A 25,596-nucleotide genomic window follows, 5' to 3' on the forward strand; every position below is an offset into this window, starting at 1 on the left:
GGGGAAAGTGAGCAGAGGGAGATGGTTCGATGCGGACGGCAGCGGTGAAGTCATCCGCGTCTTCGACGTGTCCCGGGGAGCAGCCAGACAGCTGCTGCGTGGCGCGCGACGAGCGCGCGTGCATCGGGCACACACCCCCGTCCTCCTGGCATGGTGGAGAAGACGATGGCAACATTGGTGGGCTGGGCCAGGTAACTGGGCCGCCAGGTAAGTGGGGCTGCTGCTACAGGTAAGTGGCCCAGGTGGGTCTTCTGCTCTGTCTTAATTTTTGTTCTGTTTTTCTTTATTTATTCATTTTGCCACTTTTTCTTAAATCCAAACAAATGTGAAAATAGTGACAACATTCCTGTGAATATTTTTATATTGCCCATTGGGATTATCCAAAGGCGCATAAATTATTTCAGAGTTATCTGAAATTATATTCCATATATTAAGAATATAAAACCAAATCCAAATACAATATTGATTTAAATTCAATACCCAAAATAATTCCTTAAAAATGTTCATTATTTTTGGTTTGGACCAAAGGCCATGCCAAAAATACCAAATATCAATAAAGATCATTTTGGTTTCATTGAATGCAAATTTTAGTTGAACTTAGTTTGATTCAAGTGATGCTAGGGTTTGAACATCCCCATTTCAAGATTAATTGGAAATGAAAATAATGCATGGATGCAATGCCACTAACTACAAGCAGAACTCTAGGGCTCTGACATCTTCTTCCACATCATTTTTTTTGAATTGCAACAAATCCCAGGAGTCTTGGCTTTCATGTGTTGTCTCAACCGACTCTTGTCGTTAGGGCCCACTCCTCTTGGGTCAAATCCAGGTTCAATATTATGTCATTAGCGATGGCTGTCGGTGTCAAAACTGACGGATCTCAGGTAGGGGGGGGGGCAAGCTGTGCGTCTAAAGATCGATGGTAACAATGGACAAAGGGACACAATGTTTACCTAGGTTCAGGCCTTCTTAAAGGAGGTAAAACCCTACTCCTGCTTGATTATATTCGAAGAGTATAGATATTTCAAGAGTTGTTCTACCTCGAGATCGTGGTGGCTAAACCCTAGATGTATAGCCTATGAATATTCCGATGATGGTAATGATGATAGCCACCACAGACTAAACCCTCCAATTTATATACACACTGGTGGGACCTAGGGTTTGTACAAGGTCATATCACAAGGGAAGGAAACAATACACCCGGACTCTAATCTTGCTGTTCACGTATGGAGAAGTCCCACCCGGACATGGAGGATGGTCTTTAGCTTGATCTTTATGGCCCTTTCAACCCCTGAATCCAGGACTCCCTTAGTAGCCCCCGAACTTGCCTTCAATGATGATGTAGTATGCGTATATAAGTCTTCGGCTTTGCAAGGCGGGTTCTTCACCATACTCCGGATTGATATAGTCCAACATCGGCTTCTGTGTCCAGTCTTTATGATTCCTTCGTGTCTTCACCTCGATTTCCACACGTTTGAGCGAATGTGAACGGTCCATAACCTTTTTATATTTCAAACCTTCAATGGGCACGGGTGGCATTTATATAACGAGGTTAGATCCCCAAATGACATCTCACATCGCCGAAAGAGCAGCGGGGCAAACCACGAAAAAATTTCAAACCATGGCTAGTGCCCCTGGCTCCTTCTTGCATCCTCATGGCCCTCAAGAGGGGGATTAGCGAAGTTGTTATGTATCTCATCTTCAGCTTAGTCGTCTCCAGACGCAAGGATATGTTCCCCCCGCGGATCTAGTCTCCGTACCAGCGGGATTGGCTTCTACGGGCGATGGTGTTTTGGCGGAGAATTTCCCCAACCCTAGCCAAGGAGAGAGGGTGTGCTTCATCTCGTTCATTCTAAGGGGCATAGGATTCCCGATCCACCCCTTCCTTAGGGGGCTATTGGAGTACTACGGGATCCAGCTACACAACCTCACACCAGGTTCCATTATGCACATCTCCGGTTTTGTCGCCCTTTGTGAATTGTTTTTAGGCTGTGAGGCTCATTTTGAACTATGGAAAAAGTTCTTTTGCCTCATCCCCCGCCATCAGAGCAGAGGGTCTATATTTAAAGTGGGCGGCGCCGAAATATGGCGCATAGCTGGATCCGGTTATCTAGTTGGGACTCCATAGAGAGGGTCCGAAGAATGGTCTTTAGAATGGTTCTACATTGAGGATGTTCCTCTTCTGGACCCGGTCCGGCACGAACTTCCCGAATTTTCCAGCGCTCCCTTGAAGAAGCTACTCAGCTGGCGCCCCAAGTCCCCCGAACAAGAGGATAGTGCAGAGGTGATGAGACTGGTGAGCAAGGTCAGATTGCTAACCCATTCCGGACTCTCCATCGTTGAAGTCATGGCCATTGCGATAAAGCGATGCATCCAGCCTCTTCAATCCAGAGTGGCTCCTTTATGGAACTACAACAAGGAGGACGACGCGTCTCGCTATAGGCGAGAGGGTCCAGATAACCAAGCCGCATTGGCTGCCATGCTGGCCAACCTTTATAAAGGGGAAGAAGAAAACTTCGCCTGCTTAAATTGTTGGGAAGGCTTCTCCATGTACAACCCCATTGAATGGGTAAGTTCATCATTCAGTACTTTTGTATCATTGGGATGCATTAACCGAATACTCTGGTTTCTTTGAAATAGTCATGGAGGAAGGTAGTCGAGAACATTTATTGCCCCCTCCTTAGCCAGAGGACCATGCTCGCAATGAAGACCCCATATTCCATGAGGATCCGGATATATTTGTAGAATTTGAAGACAGAGTTTATTATCAGGCGAGCCTTGACAGCTCGGAGGTAGCCATTATGGCCGATTACCCCGATCTCTATCCCTTCTTTAAGGCAAGTGTTCAGAAATCATTTAAAAAGGGAAACACTTCTGCTCACAACTTACCCTCCATAATGGACTGTATTTCACAAGATCGGCGCTCAACGAGCCGTATCCAAGCACGGGCAGTCAAAAGGAAAACGGCTCCTTCGCGGGGTGAGTGCATGAAATGAAAGGGGACCGAGAGCGCCGCTGAGCCTGCTCCATCACCAAAGAGGTATATTCATTATTTCATGTCTAGGCATAAAGCCGAATCGTCATTTTCCTCCTCCTTCTATCATCTCAGGAGAGGTATACGACAAACCGTACCAAAGATCCAAGCGAGCCGAGCCGCAGCTAATCTGGTGCCGAACTCGTCAACTAGGACGAGGGCGCATACAGGGGTGGCGCCATATCATCCACCTCATGAAGATTCAGATGAAGTATCCGTCACTAATTTCGAGGTGGAGAGCACGATGAATCACCATCGCTTAAAAGAGACCCTACACGCCCTGGCCTTTTTTGAGCAAGAATTTACCGCTCTCATCACCGTGGACGCGTATATCCGAGCTGCCCGGGACAGGCTTACTGGAGTTACTCACCTGTTCTCAAAGGATATACAGGTGAAAATTTATGCAATTATAATATATAGATACCAGTAGCCCCCGAGACTTAAAGCGGTAGGAACTAACTGATTTGAGGATCGTTTATTACCGCAGGTCCTCAAGGAGAATAACAACGCATTGTCCCAGGAGCTCGAGACAAGCCGGACACAACTAAATACCGCTGTCACAAAGCTTGAAGAAATGAAGAGTACCCCAATGACTGGGGAGAAAATAAAAAACTAGAAGAGGAAGTGAAGAAGCAAGCCGAAGAGATAAAGAGCTTAAAGGCTCAACTCTTGGATGTGCAATACGAGAACCAAAAGTTGAAGGGTGGCATATTCGGTATGACTCTTGAACCATCCGGAGTACTGGTATAATTATATAATACAGAATATTATAATACGGTTCATACAAGTCAGTTAACCGGCCGCCACGAAGAGGAAGTATCCGAGCTTCAAAGCAACGTTCTAAAATAATTGTCAAAGTTGCACGAGCGTGCCCGAAAAGCCATGAAGAATATGGACAAAGCCTTATGGCCATCTGATGCCCCTCCAGAAAGTATGGAGGGGTTGGCGGACCTGTTCAAAGGTGCTCGGCATCGCTTCGAGCTATGGAAGATGCCCGCATGACGGGAAGGTGCGCGAGAGGCATGGGCCATGGTGAAGACACGCTACACCAGACTCGATACGAATCATATGGCCCGAGTTGGACCCGAGGGATCAGATGGGAACGAAATTCTTGTAAACTTTGTATATTACCAAGTAATGATAGCGGCGAAATATTCGCAAGAAGATTGTAAGCTAGATAGCCTAATATATGGCATAGAAAGAGAGTAGGCGTTTGATTCTATGTATCAATGTACTTTATGACTGAACTTATGTCTTGTCGAACTTGTAAAAAAGAAATTTTGTCATCGCAGACCTTCGGCTTCCACCTCCGAACCAAGTAGTTGGAGTGTTTTCGTATACTATGTTAAATAGGAAACATTTAGTATCTTTGGAAACCGGGCAATCCGGTCATATTGCTCGAACATACAAAATGTGTTCGGGGAGTTATGTTATATTACTATTTAACATAAGAAACATCTTCCAAGGAAAATAGTTCCATTAGGGGTTCCTTTCTTGGGTCGCACACTGAATTATGCATGCCTAGGCTTGTATTCCAATGACAAGCAGCCGATTCCATATTTGTTAAAAAAAGTCTGTCATTTATTTGTCAACCAATTATTCCCTTAAGAACGCTAGCTTCGGTTTCACCCATGTGAGATACAGATCCGGAAAACCCGGTTGTAACAATCGCACAGATACTCCCTTTACACCCTAGCCGAACAATCAGGAACGTAGGGTATAAACACAGGAGCGAGGCAACCCAGCTTGGCAAAAACTTAAGTCATAAAGGTGCATATAATGGCAAAAGTTGTATAAAAACAACCGACAAAGACAATGGATGCTATAAGCTTTTAATAATATGCTTCGTCAGAGAAGCCCCCATGTATGGTGGGAGTATATATTTAAAGATGTGTACCCTGAATAGTGCGATTGATCCGAACATACATTGAGAAGGAAAAGGAAAAAATAAAAAAGGAGAGAAAAAAGGAAAAAAACTAGTCAAAGTGAAACCTAAGGAGGCCGAACTACGCGTAGAATCTTTGGAGCCGGGCGGCATTCCATGGGTTCATCTCAAGGCGATTATCCACTGCATTGCGAAGGCGATAGGCTCCTCCCGTAAGGACTTCATATATGATGAAAGGGCCCTCCCATTTAGGTTTGAGCTTATCCTCTTTCTTTTCCAGGAGGCGTAAAACAAGTTCTCCGACATTGTATGTCTTAGCCTGCACTTCTCTGCTTTGGTAACGCTTGACCTGTTGTTGATAAAATGCAGAACAAGCTTTAGCAACATCGCGCTCCTCTTCGAGTCCGCCTAGGTCATCCTGCCGATCTAATTCGGCTTCTCACTCTTCGTACATGCGCCCTCGAGGTGAGTCATGAATAATGTCGCAGGACAATATGACCTCTGCGTCATACACCATAAAGAAGGGTGTGTATCCGGTTGTTCGATTGGGCGTGGTCCGGAGTCCCCAGAGTATGGAATCGAATTCCTCAACCCAGTGCTTGTCTCATTCTCATATGGAGCGCACCAATCTGGGCTTAATACCACTCTTGATCGGACCATTGGCCCATTCTACTTGGCCGTTTGTTTGAGGGTTTAGTCGAGTTTAATGCCCAACTTAGCGCACCAGGTTTTCACCTCATCAGCTGTAAAATCGGAGCCATTATCACTGATGATACTGTGCGGGACACCATAATGCTGTACTACGCTGAATATAAAGTCAATCACTGGCCCTGCCTCAGCTGTTTTCACTTGTTTGGCCTCTATCCATTTAGTGAATTTGTCTACCATTACCAGCAAGTATTTCTTTTTGTGGCATCCCCCTTTAAGGGAACCAACCATATCAAGCCCCCAGACTGCGAAGGGCCATGTAATGGGGATTGTTTTTAATGCGGTGGGAGACATGTGACTTTGATTGGTGAAAGCTGACAGCCCACACAACGTTGGACAAGGGCTTGAGCGTCTGCTCGAGCCATGGGCCAGAAAAAGCATGTCCTGAAAGCCTTGCTTACGAGGGCTCGGGCTACAGCGTGATGACCGCCCAGACCAGCATGTATTTCTGCCAAGAGTTGCCTTCCCTCCTATTCGGAGATACACCTTTGGAGGACTCCGGTAGTGCTCTTTTTGTACAGTTCACCCTCATGTACTTTGAAGGCTTTAGAGCGCCAAACTATGCATCGAGCTTCATTCTGATCGTCGGGAAGCTCCTGCCTATTAAGGTAGGACAGGAATGGTTCGGTCCATGGAGCGATAACAACCATAATCTCATGAGCAGAGGGTGTTATCTTCATATCTGGACCCCCGACAGTATCCGCGTTGTGTCCGGCAGCTGGGGGTGTGACCAGGTCCGCACTATCTTCTCTGCTCTCACCCTGCCATACTATGGATGGCTTGAAGAGCCTTTCCGCAAAACTGTTAGGTGGCACAGGGTCGCACTTAGCGCCCATGCGAGCAAGGATGTCGGCTGCCTGATTACTGTCTTGAGCGACATGATGAAACTCAAGTCCCTCGAACCGAGCTGATATTTTTAATATGGCATGTCGATATGCCACCATTTTTGGGTCCTTTGCGCTGAACTCTCCATTAACCTGGGATATTGCGAGGTTTGAATCACCATGCACCTCCAGGCATTGTATACCCATGGAGACAGTCATGCGAAGACCATGCAGAAGCGCCTCATATTCGGCTGCATTGTTGGAGTCTGTATACATAATTTTTAATACATAGCGGACTGTATCCCCAGTAGGAGATGTTAGGATGACGCCAGCCCCCAGTCCGGCCAGCATTTTGGAGTTGTTAAAGTACATAATCCAATTGGAGTATGAACTATACTCTTTAGGGAGTTCCACTTCCGTCCATTCAGCGACAAATTTGGCCAACACCTGGGATATAATAGCCCGGCGTGGCTTTTATATTATTTCGAACGACAAAAGCTCGATGGCCCATTTAGCTATGTGGCCAGTGGCATCCCCGTTGTTGATAATTTTGTTAAGTGGTACTTTTGATGCCACTGTGATCGAACACTCTTGAAAATACTGTCGCAGTTTTCTGGACAACATGAAGACTTTATAGGCTATCTTTTGGTAGTGGGGGTATCGGGATTTGCAAGGTGAGAGCACCTCAGATACATAATAGACTGGTTTTTGGGTGGGGAATTTATGTCCCTCTTCCCCTCGCTCGACGACGAGCACTGCACTAACTACTTGGTTAGTTGCCGAAATGTGTAATAACAAAGGCTCGCCAACACCTGGTGCGGCTAGGATTGGGTTGCTTGCAAGTAGGGCCTTGATTTCTTCTAATCCGGCTGTGGCAGCGTCCGTCCATTCAAAGTTATCAGTGCATTGTAGTAGCTTGTACAGTGGTAATGCTTTTTCTCCCAATATGGAGATAAAATAGCTTAAGGCTGCGATGCACCCTGCTAGTTTTTGGACTTGCTTTAGGTCTGTTGGTATAGCCAATTGTGATAGAGCTCGGATCTTGGCCGGGTTTGCTTCAATTCCTCTATGGGAAACAATGAACCCTAGCAATTTTCCGACTGGGACTCTGAAGACACATTTTTCCGGATTGAGTCATATGTTGTATGTCTGGAGGTTGTCGAAGGTGAGGCGAAGATCGTCTAATAGTGTTTCGACGTGCTTTGTCTTGATGACCACGTTGTCCACGTATGCTTCAACTATTTTGCCAATTTGTTTTTCCAAGCATGTTTGAATCATACGCTGGTAGGTAGCCCAACATTTTTGAGCCCAAAGGGCATAGTGTTGAAGCAGAAAGGACCGTAAGGGGCGATGAACGTTGTTGCGGCCTGATCCGATTCCTTCATTTTAATCTGATGGTATCTGGAATAGGTGTAGAGGAAACCCAAAGAATCGTGTCTTGAAGTCGCGTCAATGATTTGGTCAATGCGGGGCAATGGGAAAGGGTCTTTAGGGCAAGCCTTGTTGAGGTCTTTGAAATTGACGCACAGGTGCCAGGATTTGTCCTTATTTGGTACCATGACCAAGTTGGCAACCAATCCGGATGTTTGATTTCCTTAATAAACTCGGCTTCTAGCAGTTTGGCTAGATCTTCTTCCATGGCTTGACGCTTGGGTTCGGAGAATCGTCGCAACATCTGCTTAACGGGTTTGAATCCCTTGATTATATTGAGGTTGTGTTCGGCCAGCCTGCGTGGGATGCCAGGCATGTCTGAAGGGTGCCAGGAGAAAATATCCGAATTCTCTCGCAAAAATGTGCGTAGAGTGGCATCCACTGCCAGATCCAGCTGTGCTCCGATAGACGTTGTCTTGTTAGGGTCCGTCGGGTGCACTTGAAATTTAACTATTTCCTCAGCCGGCTTAAAAGAGGTGGATTTAGATCTCTTATCGATGATCACATCGTCGCTATCCACCGTGGACCATAGGGTTGTTAGTTCTTCGGCCGCTAGGGCTTCGGATAACACCTCGAGGGCCAAGGATGCGGTTTTGTTTTCGGCACGGAGGGCTTTGTTCGGGTCGCTAGAAATTGTGATGATTCCATTGGGTCCTGGCATTTTAAGCTTCATATACCCGTAATGGGGTATATTTTGGAAGCATGAGAAGGCATCCCATCCGAGGATGGCGTGATACCCACTGTTGAAGGGGACCACATGAAAGAGCAACTCTTTGGATCTGTAGTTTTTGGGCGTGCCGAATACCACATCCAGTTTAATTCTCCCAGAGCATCATGCTACTCGACTGGGGATAATGCCTCGAAAGGTGGTATTGCTTTGCTCAATGCGTGATTTGTCCATCTGCATTTTGTCGAGCGTGTCTTCATAAATGAGGTTAATCCCATTGTCGCCGTCCATGAGCACTTTAGTAAGCAGAAAACCATCCACAATGGGGTTTAGTACTAGGGCAGCGGGTGCTTGGACTGACCGAGCCTTTGGTTCATCTTCGGCTGTAGAGGTTATTGCCGTGTCATTCCATGGGCTTAGTGTAGTAACTTGGTGGACTTTGGCGAGGTCGCGGAGTGCCCTTTTGCGCCGATTATTTGAAGAAAAGGTCTCGAATACCGTGAGGACGTTAAGGTCGTGCCTCTAGAGAGTATTTCTCTGGAGTGGTAGTGAGGATGGCCTCTCCACTCTTTGCAACTTGTCGGAGTACCCAACATGCTCGAAGGCTATGGGTTGCGACTGTGCTCGGAGTGGCTTGTATGGGACAAGGCTTGTCAAGGAGTTCGTCAAGAACGGACCTATGTCCCATGAAGGGTTTATTTTTTTCTGCCCATCAACTGGTGGTTGGGTGACCCGCTAGGGTGTATTCGTTTAGTTCGGGCCGCACATTGCTTGAAGGCAGCGGGCTCTAGTTGAGTTTTCTAGGCCCTCCATGTGCTTTCCATCACACAGTACTTTTGTACTACATGTGACAGTTCCGTGAAGCTTTGTATGTGACGTTGGTCGAGGGCATTCAATATTCCCTCACCGGTGCGATTGCGATGAAATACCGAAACTACATCGTCGGCGGGGCAATCTCTGACCTTGTTATTAATAAGCATGAATCTGGTCCATGATAACCCACAAGTATGGGGATCGCAACCATTTTCAAGGGTAGAGTATTCAACCCAAATTTATTAATTCTACACAAGGGGAGCCAAAGAATATTCTCAAGTATTAGCAGCTGAGTTGTCAATTCAACCACACCTGAAAGACTTAATATCTGCAGCAAAGTATTTAGTAGCAAAGTAGTATGGAAGTAACGGTAACGGTGGCAGAAGTAACAATAGCAGTTTTGTAGCAACCGTAATAGTGGCAATGGAGAAGTAACTAAGCAAAGATCAATATGAAACAAGCTCGTAGGAAATGGATCAATGATGGATAATTATGTCGGATAGCATTCATCATGCAACAGTTATAACATAGGGTGACACAGAACTAGCTCCAGTTCATTAATATAATGTAGGCATGTATTCCGAATATAGTCATACGTGCTTATGGAAAAGAATTTGCCTGACATGTTTTGTCCTACCCTCTCATGGCAGCAGGGTCCTATTGGAAACTAAGGGATATTAAGGCCTCCTTTTAATAGAGAACCGGACGAAAGCATTAGCACTTAGTGAATACATGAACTCCTCAAACTACGATCATCACCGGGAGTGGTCCCGATTATTATCACTTCGGGGTTGCCGGATCATAACACGTAGTAGGTGACTATAACTTGCAAGATAGGATCAAGAACACTCATATATTCATGAAAACATAATAGGTTCAGATCTGAAATCATGGCACTCGGGCCCTAGTGACAAGCATTAAGCATGGCAAAGTCATAGCAACATCAATCCTGGAACATAATGGATAATAGGGATCAAACCCTAACAAAACTAACTCGATTACATGGTAAATCTCATCCAACCCATCACCGTCCAGTGATGTCTACTGTGCAACCTTCTCCTTATAGACGTTGTTGGGCCTCCAAGTGCAGAGGTTTGTAGGACAATAGCAAATTTCCCTCAAGTGGATGACCTAAGGTTTATCAATCCGTGGGAGGTGTAGGATGAAGATGGTCTCTCTCAAACAACCCTGCAACCAAATAACAAAGAGTCTCTTGTGTCCCGGACACACCCAATACAATGGAAAATTGTATAGGTGCACTAGTTCGGCGAAGAGATGGTGATACAAGTGCAATATGGATGGTAGATATGAGTATTTGTAATCTGAAAATATAAAAACAGCAAGGTAACAAGTGGCAAAAGTGAGCGTAAACGGTATTGCAATTCTAGGGAACAAGGCCCAGGGTTCATACTTTCACTAGTGCAAATTCTCTCAACAATAATAACATAACTGGATCATATAACTATCCCTCAACATGCAACAAAGAGTCACTCCAAAGTTACTAATAGCGGAGAACAAACGAAGATATTATTGTAGGGTATGAAACCACCTCAAAGTTATCCTTTCTGATCGATCTATTCAAGAGTCTGTAGTAAAATAACATGAAGCTATTCTTTCCGTTCGATCTATCATAGAGTTTGTACTAGAATAACACCTTAAGATACAAATCAACCAAAACCCTAATGTCACCTAGATACTCCAATGTCACGTCAAGTATCCATGGGTATGATTATATGATACAATCTCAGATTCATCTATTCAACCAACACAAAGTACTTCAAAGAGTGCCCCAAAGTTTCCACCGGAGAGTCAAGATGAAAACGTGTGCCAACCCCTAGGCATAAGTTCACAAGGTCACTGAACCCGCAAGTTGATCACCAAAACATACATCAAGTAGATCATGTGATATCCCATTGTCACCACAGATAAGCACATGCAAGACATACATCAAGTGTTCTCAAATCCTTGAACACTCAATCCGACAAGACAACTTCAAGGGGAAAACTCAATTCATCACAAGAGAGTAGAGGGGGAGAAACATCATAAGATCCAACTATAATAGCAAAGCTCGCGATACATCAAGATCATATCACCTCAAGAACACGAGAGAGAGAGATCAAACACATAGCTACTGGTACATACCCTCAGCCCCGAGGGTGAATTACTCCCTCCTCGTCATGGAGAGCACCGGGATGATGAAGTTGTCCACCGTTGAGGGATCCCCCCTCCGGCAGGGTGTTGGAACAGGGTCCCGATTGGTTTTTGGTGGCTACAGAGGCTTGCGGCGGCGGAACCCCCGATCTATTGTGCTTCCCAATGTTTTTAGGGTATATGGATATATATAGGCGAAAGAATTCGGTCAGGGGAGCCACGAGGGTCCCACGAGGGTGGGGGGCGCACCCACGGGGGTAGGGCGCGCCTCCCTGCCTCGTGGCCACCTCGAAGCTTCCCTGACGTCTACCCCAAGTCTCCTGGATTGCTTCCGTTCCAAAAATAACTCTCCCGAAGGTTTCATTCCATTTGGACTTTGTTTGATATTCCTTTTCTTCGAAACACTGAAATAGGAAAGAAAACAGCAATTTGGGCTGGGCCTCCGGTTAATAGGTTAGTCCCAAAAATAATATAAAAGTGTATAATAAAGCCCATCACATCGAAAACAGATAATATAATAGCATGAATATTTCATAAATTATAGATACATTGGAGACGTATCAACATCCGCAAGGTTAATTCATGCTCGTCCTCGAGTTGGTAAATGATAAAAGAAATAATTTATGAAGTGTGAATGCTAGTAGGTGCACAAGTTTGATCAATCATAATTTCAATCTCCTTTTCTAGCATCATTATATGTCATAACAGTAGCTCATCTCATAAAACTTCTCACGCTCAAGTAATAAGCTATTTACATGTTAAAGCATAGACCATAAACTTTCTTGAAAACTAGCAAACTATGTTCTCAGTCATCAAACAATTGCAATTCATCTTATTTTCAGGAAGGGTTATGTAAGAGCTTTGATTTAGCAAATCCCACATACTCAACTATCATATAGTCTTCCATGATTGCTACCACTCAAAGCATATTTTTAGAACAAATAGCATCGATCGAACACAGAGAAATATAGGGGCTTAATGTTTCGCCTCGCAACTTACTTATCATATAGATAATTGTCAATAATAATAATTCATGATCAAATATATTTGAATGGCCATATATGCTTAGATATTTCCCCATCACATGATGCTTGCGAACTAAGGAGTAGGTTGGAATGAGAAGGAATACTACTGACTCTTGCATAAAAGTAAAAGATAGGCCCTTCGCAGAGGGAAGCAGGGATTTGCAGAGGTGCCAGAGCTCGAAGCTTTTAAACAGATATGAAAATAATTTCGAGAGGTATGCTTTCATTGTCAACATAACAACCAAGAGTTCCCAATATCTTCCATACTAGATACATTATAGGCGGTTCCCAAACAGAAAGGTAAAGATTTTACTCCCCCTCCACCAACAATCACACTCCACGGCTTGTCCGAAACAACGGGTGATGTCCAACTATCGACAATCCTGGGGGAGTTTTGTTTAAATTATTTGCGATTTGTTTTTGATATTTTGATCATAGGACTGAGCATCCCACTTACCAGCCATTTTTCTCGTGAATGATGAGCGGAGTCCACTCATCGTGAGGATAACACACCTAGCATGGAAGATACTGACAGCCCCTAGTTGCTACATGAGCGATTCGGGCATACAAAACAGATTGTTATTTGAAGATTTATAGTTTGGCACATGCAAATTTACTTGGAACGGCAGATAAATACCGCAAATAGGTAGATATGGTGGACACTCATGGAAGAAACTTGGTTCAAGGAATTTGGATGCACAAGCAGTATTCCCGCTTAATACAGATATTTTGGCTAGCAAAGGATTCTAAATAGCAAGCACTACATGTTGGAGGATCTATAACAATATAACTTCTGTACAAATATACCCAAGCATAACTCATTATGTTGTCTTCCTTGTCCAATTTCAACTAATTTTCTCAGGTTTGAAAATAATTAATGGGGCTCACAATCATAGAAGATGTCTAAGATAGTATATTTATATGTGAAATCTCTCTTCCTTCAATATTATTTCATGAATTGTTCAAGTGACCAATACAATATTTGCTAACCTTCAATAAATTTACCACCTCTACTTCTTAAATGTGAAGTCATTACTCCCCATGGAATAAGCAAATGAAACATATATAATTTCAGATTTATGATATTCAAATCATTCAACCAATTACTCATAGGATATAAGTGAAGCACATGAGTATATGACAAACTTCTCCGAAAGATATAAGTGAAGATCAATGAGTAGTCGAATAATTGTGCAACTATGTGAAGACTCTCTAACATTTAAGAATTTCAGATCTTGGGATATTATTCAAACATCAAGGAAAACAAAATAAAACAAAATGACGCTCCAAGCAAAACACATCTCATGTGGTGAATAAAAATATAGCTCCAAGTAAAGTTACCGATGAACGAAGACGAAAGAGGGGATGCCTTCCGGGGCATCCCCAAGCTTAGGCTCTTGGTTATCCTTGAATATTACATTGGGGTGCCTTGGGAATCCCCAAGCTTAGTCTCTTGCCACTCCTTATTCCATAGTCCATCGAATCTTTACCCAAAACTTGAAAACTTCACAACACAAAACTCAACAGAAAACTCGTAAGCTCCGTTAGTATAAGCAAAATAAATCACCACTTAGGTACTGTTGTGAACTCATTCTAAATTCATATTTGTGTAACATCTACTATATTCCAACTTCTCTATGGTTCATACCCTCCGATACTACTCATAGATTCATCAAAATAAGCAAACAACGCATAGAAAAACAGAATCTGTCAAAAACAGAACAGTCTGTAGTAATCTGTATCCTTCGAATACTTATGTAACTCCAAACATTATACCAAATTAGGAAAACCTGAGGAATTTGTGTACCAATCCAGATCTAAAAGAATCATATCAAAAGCACATTTCTGTGAATTATCAAAACTAATTTACTGGGTGCAAAAGTTTCTGATTTTCAGCAGGATCAACACAACTATCACCGTAAGCTATTCTAAAGCTCTTACTTGGCACTTTATTGAAACAAAAGCTATAAAACATGATTACTACAGTAGCATAATAATGTGAACACACAAAAACAGTAGGCGTAAATATTGGGTTGTCTCCCAATAAGCACTTTTCTTCAATGCCTTTCTAGCTAGGCATGATGATGACAATGATGCTCACATAAAAGATAAGAATTGAAACATAAAGAGAGCATCATGAAGAATATGACTAGCACATTTAATCCTAACCCACTTCCTATGCATAGGGATTTTGTGAGCAAACAAATTATGGGAACAATAATCAACTAGCATAGGAAGGCAAAACAAGCATAACTTCAAGATTTTAAGCACATAGAGAGGAGACTTGATATTATTGCAACAATATAACCAGCGCCTAAAGCATTCTTTTCATGATCTACTTGCATAGAAAATTTACTACTCCCCACATAAGTAAAATTCTTCTCATTCAGAATAGTGGGGGTATCATAAGAGACTCGAATACTATAAATTGTTTCCACATTAAAAGAGTAATGTTCAGAAAAAGGGTAATCATGATCATGACAAGTTTTATAAATATAATCATCACTACTTTTTATAGCATAAGTTTCATCACAATAATCATCATAAGTAGCAACTTTGTTCTCATCATAATCAATTGAAACCTCTTCCAAAATAGTGGATTCATCACTAAATAAAGTCATGACCTCTCCAAATCCACTTTCATAAATATTATAAGATTCAACACCCTCCAAAATAGTGGGATCATTACTTCCTAAAGTTTACACTCTTCCAAACCCACTTTCATCAATATAACCATCGTAAATAGGAGGCATGCTATCATCATAATAAATTTGCTCATCAAAACTTGGGAGGCTAAAAATATCATCTTCATTAAACGTAGCATCCCCAAGCTTGGGACAAACATTAATTGCATAAAATATATTCTCAAACATGTCATTCTCATCAAACATAGCATCCCCAAGCTTGGGCCTTTTCATATCATAAGCATAATCACTCTCATCATTAATAGTATGGATATCACCAATAGTATAGCAATTATCATCATCACAATGAGTAATAGGAGCAACATCATTTGGGAGGGATACCTTTCTACCTTTGCTTCTCCGTCTTTTCTTTTTCTTCTTCACATCATGTGTGGGTTTAATCCTCTTTTTTGAGCTCCTTATTAATGAGATTGGTTGAATAGAAAGCTCCTCCTCGTTACCTGATTCATCATAAGAAATAATAGGAGGATATTGGGAAGTCTTTTCCCTTTCATTAGTATTCTCTTCATCTTCTATTTGCTTTCTTTTCTTTATGTAATTGGCAACATAAGGATTTTCAATGCAATTCACCGCACAATACATAAAAATTTCCTCTAGATCAATGTCAAGGAATTTCTCAAGGTTATATTCTGGAATATGCTTAGGTACACATTTCATTTCTTCATAACCCAAAAGCGAACTAAGTTCATTATGATGTGCAAGGGAAATCAAGTCATCACAATTTTTGGACACGATTCGATCATGAAACAATTTGCATCGGAGATTTAAATGACCATGTTCGTTGCAAAGTTCACAAGTATGGCAAAGAAATTTTAAATTTTCAGCACAAACATCGAGCCTTTCTTGCAACCATCTGGTTTCTAAATACTTATGCCTCTTGCAAAATCTATCTTCCCTATTCGGTGTGTACTTGCAAACTTTATGCACTCCACAAAAATTGACATGCTTATAAGAGACATTTTCATCATGACTAGTGCAATCATCATTAGTACCAAGGATATTCAAAGAGTTCATACTAACAACATTGCAATCATGCTCATCATTCAAAGATTTAGTGTCAAACATTTTATAGACTTCTTCTTCTAGCACTTGAGCACAATTTTCCATCCCATCACCCTCACGAAAGATATTAAAAAGATGAAGCGTATGAGGCAAACTCGATTCCATTTTGTTGTTGTTTTCTTTTATAGACTAAACTAGTGATAAAACAAGAAACTAAAAGATTCGATTGCAAGATCTAATGATATACCTTCAAGCGCTCACCTCCCCGGCAACGGCGCCATAAAAGAGCTTGATGTCTACTACGCAACCTTCTCCTTGTAGACGTTGTTGGGCCTCCAAGTGCAGAGGTTTGTAGGACAGTAGCAAATTTCCCTCAAGTGGATGACCTAAGGTTTATCAATCCGTGGGAGGTGTAGGATGAAGATGGTCTCTCTCAAACAATCCTGCAACCAAATAACAAAGAGTCTCTTGTGTCCCCAACACACCCAATACAATGGCAAATTGTATAGGTGCACTAGTTCGGCGAAGAGATGGTGATACAAGTGCAATATGGATGGTAGATATGAGTATTTGTAATCTGAAAATATAAAAACAGTAAGGTAACAAGTGGCAAAAGTGAGCGTAAACGGTATTGCAATGCTAGGAAACAAGGCCTAGGGTTCATACTTTCACTAGTGCAAGTTCTCTCAACAATAATAACATAACTGGATCATATAACTATCCCTCAACATGCAACAAAGAGTCACTCCAAAGACACTAATAGTGAAGAACAAACAAAGAGATTATTGTAGGGTATGAAACCACCTCAAATGTATCCTTTCTGATCGATCTATTCAAGAGTCCGTAGTAAAATAACACAAAGGTATTCTTTCAGCTCGATCTATCATAGAGTTCGTACCAGAATAACACCTTAAGACACAAATCAACCAAAACCCTAATGTCACCTAGATACTCCAATGTCACCTCAAGTATCCGTGGGTATGATTATACGATACAATCTCAGATTCATCTATTCAACCAACACAAAGTACTTCAAAGAGTGCCCCAAAGTTTCTACCGGAGAGTCAAGACGAAAACGTGTGCCAACCCCTATGCATAAGTTCACAAGGTCACTGAACCCGCAAGTTGATCACCAAAACATACATCAAGTAGATCATGTGATATCCCATTGTCACCACAGATAAGCACATGCAAGACATACATCAAGTGTTCTCAAATCCTTAAAGAATCAATCCGACAAGACAACTTCAAGGGGAAAACTCAATTCATCACAAGAGAGTAGAGGGGGAGAAACATCATAAGATCCAACTATAATAGCAAAGCTCGCGATACTTCAAGATCGTATCACCTCAAGAACACGAGAGAGAGAGAGAGATCAAACACATAGCTAGTGGTACATACCCTTAGCCCCGAGGGTGAACTACTCCCTCCTCATCATGGAGAGCGCCGGGATGATGAAGATGGCCACCGTTGAGGGATTCCCCTCCCACAGGGTGCCGGAACAGGGTCCCAATTGGTTTTTGGTGGCTACAGAGGCTTGCGGCGGCGGAACTCCCGATCTATTGTGCTCCCCGATGTTTTTTGATATATATATATATATATAATATATATATATATATATATATATATATATATATATATATAGGCCAAAGAAGTCGGTCAGGGGAGCCATGAGGGGCCCACGAGGGTGGGGGCACGCCCAGGGGGGTAGGGCGCGCCTCCTTGCCTCATGGCCACCTCGAAGCTTCCCTGACGTCTACTCCAAGTCTCATGGATTGCTTCCGTTCCAAAAATAACTCTTCCGAAGGTTTCATTCCGTTTGGACTCCGTTTGATATTCCTTTTCTTCGAAACTCTGAAATAGGCAAGAAAACAACAATTTGGGTTGGGCCTCTGGTTAATAGGTTAGTCCCAAAAATAATATAAAAGTGTATAATAAAGCCCATAAACATCCAAAACAGATAATATAATAGCCTGAATACTTCATAAATTATAGATACGTTGGAGACGTATCATCCAGCAAGCCTACGATGGGATTACTCACGCACGGCGGTGAGCATCATGAAATTGGTGATGGAGGATGGTTGATGATGACGATGGCGACAGATTCCCCTCTCCGGAGCCCCGAACGGACTCCAGATCAGCCCTCCCAAGGAAGAACAGGGCTCGGCGACCACTCCGTATCGTAAAACGCGATGAATCGTTCTCACTGATTTTTTTTCTCCCCGAGCGTGAATATATGGATTTGGAGTTGAGGTCGGTGGAGCTCGAAGGGGCCCACGAGGCAGGGGGCGCCCAGGGGGTAGGGCACACCCCCACCCTCGTGGATAGGGTGTGGGCCCCCTTCTGTTGATTCTTTTGCCAATATTTTTTATTAATTCCAAAACGTGTCTCCATTAAGTTTCTGGTCATTCCGAGAACTTTTATTTCTGAACAAAAATAACACCATGGCAATTCTGCTGAAAACTGTGTCAGTCCGGGTTAGTTCCATCCAAATCATGCAAGTTAGAGTCCAAAACAAGGGCAAAAGAGTTTGGAAAAGTATATATGTTGGATACGTATCAACTCCCCCAAGCTTAAACCTTTGCTTGTCCTCAAGCAATTTAGTTAACAAACTGAAAGTGATAAAGAAAAACTTTGAAAAACTCTGTTTGATCTTGTAGTTGCAAATATGTAAAGCCAACATTTAAGTTTTCGGCAAAGATTATGAACTAACCATATTCACAATAACATTTAGGTCTCACATTTACTCATATCAATGGCATAATCAACTAGCGAGTAATAATAATAAATCTTAGATGACAACACTTTCTCAAAACAATTATGATATAATATAACAAGATGGTATCTCGCTAGCCCTTTCTGAGACCGCAAAACGTAAATGCAGAGCACCCCTGAAGATCAAGGACTGACTAGACATTTGTAATTCATGGTGAAAAAGATCCAGTCACAGTCATATTCAATATCAATTAATAACAATGCATGCAAATGACGGTGCTGCTCTCCAACTAGTGCTTTTTTATAAGAGGATGATGACTTAGCATAAAAGTAAATAGATAGGCCCTTCGTGGAGGGAAGCAGGGATTTGCTGAGGTGCCAGAGCTCGAGTTTTGAAACAGATATAAATAATATTTTGAGCAGCATACTTTCATTGTCAACATAACAACCAAGAGATCTCGATATCTTCCATGCTACATACATTATAGGCGGTTCCCAAATAGAATGGTAAAGTTTATACTCCCCCACCACCAACAAGCACATTCCACGGCTGGTCAGAAACAACGGGTACCGTCCAACTAACAACAATCTTGGGGGAGTTTTGTTTGCAATTATTTTGATTTGATTTGAGCATGGGACTGGGCACCCCGGTTACCGGCCATTTTCTCGTGAATGATGAGCGGAGTCCATTCATCGTGAGAATAACCCACCTAGCATGGAAGACATAGACAACCCTAGTTAATACATGAGCTATTCGAGCATACAAAACATAATTTCATTTGAAGGTTTAGAGTTTGGCACATACAAATTTAATTGGAACGGCAGGTAAATACCACATATAGGTAGGTATGGTGGACTCATATGAAACGACTTTGGGGTTTATGGAAGTGGATGCACAAGCAGTATTCCCGCTTAGTACAAGTGAAGGCTAGAAAGAGACTGGGAAGCGACCAACTAGAGAGCAACACAATCATAAACATGCATTAGAAGTAACCAACAATGAGTGCAAGCATGAGTAGGATATAAATCACCATGAACATAAATACGTGGAGGTTATGTTTTTTTCAACTACATGAGTGAACATGTGCCAAGTTAAGCCACTCGAATCATTCAAAGGAGGATACCACCCTATCATACTACGTCACAACCATTTTAATAACATGTTAGCACACAAGGTAAACCATTATAAACTCCTAGCTAATTAAGCATGTCATGAGTAACTATAATCTCTAATTGTCATTGCAAACATGTTTCATTCATAATAGGCTGAATCAAGAACAATGAACTAATCATATTTACAAAAACAAGATAGGTCGAGTTCATACCAGCTTTTCCTCATCTCAATCATTTCATCATATATCGTCATTATTGCCTTTCACTTGCACGACCGAACGGTGTGGATAATAATAATAGTGCACGTGCATTGGACTAAGATGGAATCTGCAAACATTTTAATTCAAAGGAGAAGACAAGGTAATATGGGCTCTTTGTTAGATCAACAATAATGTATATGAGAGCCACTCATCATTTTCATCGTGGTCTTCTCCTCTCGACCCCCAAAGAAAAGAAAAGAATTTCGAAGAAACACACTGAAATATTTTTGGAGTTTTTGTTTTTCTGAAGAAAGTAAAACAAGAACGAGAAAAACTATTTACACGGGAAAGCTCCCAACAACCAAAAGAAGAACAAAAAATCTTTTCGGCTTTTCTTATTGATACTACTACTACAAGCATGGAAAGTAAACTAGCTAAAAGTTACAGCTAATTTTTTTTTGTTTTTCTCAAAGGTTTTCAAACGCACAAGAAGAAAGCAGGAAAATAAAATAAACTAGCATGGATAGTATAGTGAAAAAATATGACCACCAACAACTAAAATGAGTGTGTGAACATGAATGTAATGTCGGTGAGAAATACGTACTCCCCCAACCTTAGGCTTTCGGCCTAAGTTGGACTACACCCATGGATCAAAGTGGTCCTCTCCGGTGTACTGAGGAGGATCCTCAGGGTTTCACTGGTTAGCAAGCTCTTGTGGATCCCACTGACAAATAGACTCCTGATATGGATCAGGAGATGGCTCAGGCTCAGGCTCTACGGATCGTGTCCGCTCCCAGTACGCGTAAATGTCATTGGGAAGTATGAGGTACGTGCCTGAATGAATATTAAACAAAGAAGGTGCAGGCAAGGTAAGAATCTGACAAGTAGTTTCACTAATTACCAAGTTATAAATGAGTATTTTCTCTTTATCTTTGCAAATGAAATCATGTGCTACCATACTTTTATAGTCAGAATATTTGGCAAGGCACAAAGAAAAGATACCTCAAAAATGGGGCCCTTTGTACGATTTAGACTCAACCATTTAGCAACCATAGCGCCTAAACTGAAAGTTCTATCATAAAGTAAAGCATGGCGCAAAATGGCGAGGTCAGGATCACTGAGGCCCCCACTGTTCCCGCGACCAATTAAACATCTACTAGCAAATATTGCATAGTAACGTAGAACAGGAAAATGTATACAAGTAGTTCTTGCATCTGACACTTTTCTATTTTCCCCTACTATAATTTTATCAATAAATTCTGCCACATCAGTAGGATGTGGTTCCTCGATGATGCCCTCAAAAAGCAACTTGCAAACCACACAAAAATCATAGAGTGACATCTCCTTAAACTCATCATATAAATAAAAATCTACCAAAGGTGGTGATCTCGTAGCATGGAAATGGAAGTTTTGCACGAAAATATTAGTGAGTAGGAGGCATTGATCACACTTATTGTGGATGAATTCAGTGATGCCTGCATTCTTAGCCAAGTAATAAAAGTCTTCTTAAATTCCAGCGGCCCTCAAGAATGCATCACATCGCCATTCACACGGTCGAACCTCCGCGGTGCGGGGAAGGTTGTACTTGGGCTTTTCATTCTCTTCATTCTGCTTTTCCTACGAACCTCGGCTCGAGGAGCCTCTCAACAATCTCTTCAAAATTTTCTTCCTCCGAAAATTTCTGAAATTTTAGTGACTCGAAATAAAAGTGAACGAAACTCAACAAGGTTGATAGTAACTACTCCCACAAGTGCCTAGAGACTATATCATGCATTAAAACTACTTTGGACCAAATAAATTTGACATGCAAGCTCAAGAACAGGGTCACCTCAACAGCAAAAAATTACAATAAATAAAGCACTAAAACAAAAACTAATTAGACCATTGGAGGAGTCACATACCAAAGAAAAATCCCCCAAAGTAGTTTTGTGAATGGAACTTTGAGCAAGGAGATAAAAATGGCAGGAAAATGAGCAAGAACACGAGTTTGAGCTATGGGATGATTTTTTCTGGAGGAAGACGAAGTGTGTGGGTGCTGGAATAAGTGGATGGGGGCCACGTGAGACCCACAAGACAGGGGGCACGCCCTCCACCCTCGTGGCTATATGGTGTGGCCCCCTAGTGTGTTCCAAGTGCCAGAAATTCTCAAATATTCTACAAAAAATCATACTAAATTTTCAGGGCATTTGGAGAACTTTTATTTTCGGGGTATTTTTTATTGCAAGGATAATTTAGAAAACTGACAGAAAATACTATTTTTGCTTTATTTATTTTAAATAACAGAAAGTCAAAGGAGGGTACAGAAAGTTTTTCTTTCTAACTTCATCCATCTCATGCTCATCAAAAGGAATCCACTAACAAGGTTGATCAAGTCTTGTTAACAAACCTCTTTCGAATAAAATGAAACTGGAGAATTTTTGAATAACACTAAGTTACCTCAATGGGGATATGCATGTCCCCAACAATAAGAATATCATATTTCCTTTTGACAGTAGAAAGAGGGAATTCAAACCCTCCAATAGTAATAGTTGAATTTTTTCCAATAGAATTGATACTATGAACTTGAGGTTGTTTCTTCAGAAAGTGTACCGTACGCTCATTACCATTAACATGAAAAGTGACATTGCCTTTGTTGCAATCAATAACAGCCCCTGCAGTATTCAGAAAGGGTCTACCAAGGATCATCGACATACTGTCATCCTCGGGAATATCAAGAATAACAAAGTCCGTTAAAATAGTAATGTTTGCAAAGATATTTCAGTAGGTGTCAACTTATTCAAATCAAGTCTACGATATAAAGAGAAAGGCATAACACTAACACCGGATCCAAGATCACATAAAGCAGTTTTAACATAGTTTCTTTTGATGGAGCATGGTATAGTTGGTACTCCTGGATCTCCTAGTTTCTTTGGTATTCCACCCTTAAAAGTATAATTGGCAAGCATGGTGGAAATTTCAGCTTTCGGTATCTTTCTTTTATTTGTAACAATATCTTTCATATACTGAGCATGGGGATTCATTTCAAGCATATCAGTCAAACGCATACGCAAAAAGATATGTCTAATCATTTCAGCAAAGTGCTCAAATCCTCATCATCCTTTTTCTTGGATGGCTTAGGAGGAAAAGGCATGGGTTTCTAAACCCATGGTTCTCTTTCTTTACCGTGTTTCCTAGCAACAAAGTCTCTCTTATCATAACATTGATTCTTCGATTGTGGGTTATCAAGATGAACAGCAGGTTCAACTTCTACATCATTATCAGTACTAGTTTGAGCATCAACATGAACATCATTATTAACATTATCACTAGGTTCATGACTGTCGGTGTTCTGGGAATGGGGGTCCCCAGACTCGGCCTGCCTGCGGCCTGCGGTGTGGATCAAGTAGGGGGCCTAGTGCGGCCCAGCTTCATCAGCTCAAGCTCAAGACCCTCGCGAGGGGCCAAGCCTCGCGGGGCGGATGACAGGAAGCTTCCTCAGGAGCAGCCTCACCAAGCAGGCTCGCGAGGAGGCGGAGAGATCAAGGCAGGGCATCTCGTGAGGAGCCCGTGACGCAAGCCATGACGATCGGGACCAGGCGGGTGCCGGCCTGTGCAGTGTCCTTGTTTCCTCTTTGGTGCAAAGGGAGTAAGCACAGGCCAAGGCTTCAGGCAAAGGTTACCGTTTCAATGCCACAAGACCAAGACCAGAGGAACGGCTAGAAGGAGGTCATCGTGGAGCCCAGGACGGTGTCATCGTCAGAGCCTTTGACAGGCGAGGACCGACTTTAGTCAGGATAAGTGTACTAGATGTTCCCCTTCAAAATGGCCAATTGTTGGTGCCCTTCCCACTCATTATTTGGGGAGAGGCCCAGGGCCTCCCTCTATAAATAGGACTAGCCACCAGAGAGTAGAGGCATCGAGATCTAGATCTAGAGAGCTAGAAATCGGTAGGCATCTAGAATCAACCCCTCCAAAAGGGACAACACCACCACAAGAACACCCCTCGCGAGGCTATTCTTCCCTTGTACTGTTCATCATCAACCCTTAAGGCAATCCACCACACCACACACTGGACTAGGGTATTACACCTCAACGGTGGCACGAACCAGTATAAATCTCGTGTCCCTTGTGCGTTCTTCTTTCTAGCCTAGATCCTTTGCGCGACGACGAGACACGAGTTGGTAGAGGATAGATCTTCGCGTGCACCCCAGTGTTCGAACCTCAAGGGTCTGCCGGAACCCGAAATCCGACATTTGGCGCCCCAGGTAGGGGTGCGCCGGAATCCTTCTTCCGTCGCCTCGCGTTCCGTCACTTCGCCGTTCTGATGTCAAGCGACCCGACAGCAAATGCCGACCGCTGGGCAGCGTGGCCCGCCCACGCCGTGCCGTCGGCTGATGTCTACTACACAACCTTCTTCTTGTAGACATCGTTGGGCCTGCAAGTGCACAGGTTTGTAGGACAGTAGCAAATTTCCCTCAAGTGGATGACCTAAGGTTTATCACTCCGTAGGAGGCGTAGGATAAAGATGGTCTCTCTCAAACAACCCTGCAACCAAATAACAAAGAGTCTCTTGTGTCCCCAACACACCCAATACAATGGTAAATTGTATATGTGCACTAGTTCGGTGAAGAGATGGTGATACAAGTGCAAAATAGATAGTAGATAAAGGTATTTGTAATCTGAAATTATAAAAACAGCAAGGTAACAAGTGGTAAACGTGAGCGTAAACGATATTGCAATGATAGGAAACAAGGCCTAGGGTTCATAATTTCACTAGTGCAAGTTCTCTCAACAATAATAACATAGATAGATCATATAACAATCCCTCAACATGCAACAAAGAGTCACTCCAAAGCCACTAATAGCAGAGAACAAACGTAGAGATTATGGTAGGGTACGAAACCACCTCAAAGTTATTCTTTTGGATCAATCTATTAAAGAGTTTGTACTAGAATAACACCTTAAGACACAAATCAACCAAAACCCTAATGTCACCTAGATACTCCATTGTCGCCTCAAGTATCCGTGGGCATGATTGTACGATATGCATCACACAATCTCAGATTCATCCAACCAACACAAAGTACTTCAAATAGTGCCCCAAAGTTTCTACCGGAGAGTCAAGAACGTGTGCCAACCCCTATGCATAGGTTCATGGGCGGAACCCGCAAGTTGGTCACCAAAACATACATCAAGAGCCACATGATATCCCATTGTCACCACAGATAAGCACGGCAAGACATACATCAAGTGTTCTCATAAAAGACTCAATCCGATAAGATAACTTCAAAGGGGAAACTCAATTTATCACAAGATAGTAGAGGGGGAGAAACATCGTAAGA

This window comes from Triticum aestivum, chromosome 3B (genome assembly GCF_018294505.1).
Source record: "Triticum aestivum cultivar Chinese Spring chromosome 3B, IWGSC CS RefSeq v2.1, whole genome shotgun sequence".
Taxonomy (NCBI): Eukaryota; Viridiplantae; Streptophyta; class Magnoliopsida; order Poales; family Poaceae; genus Triticum; species Triticum aestivum.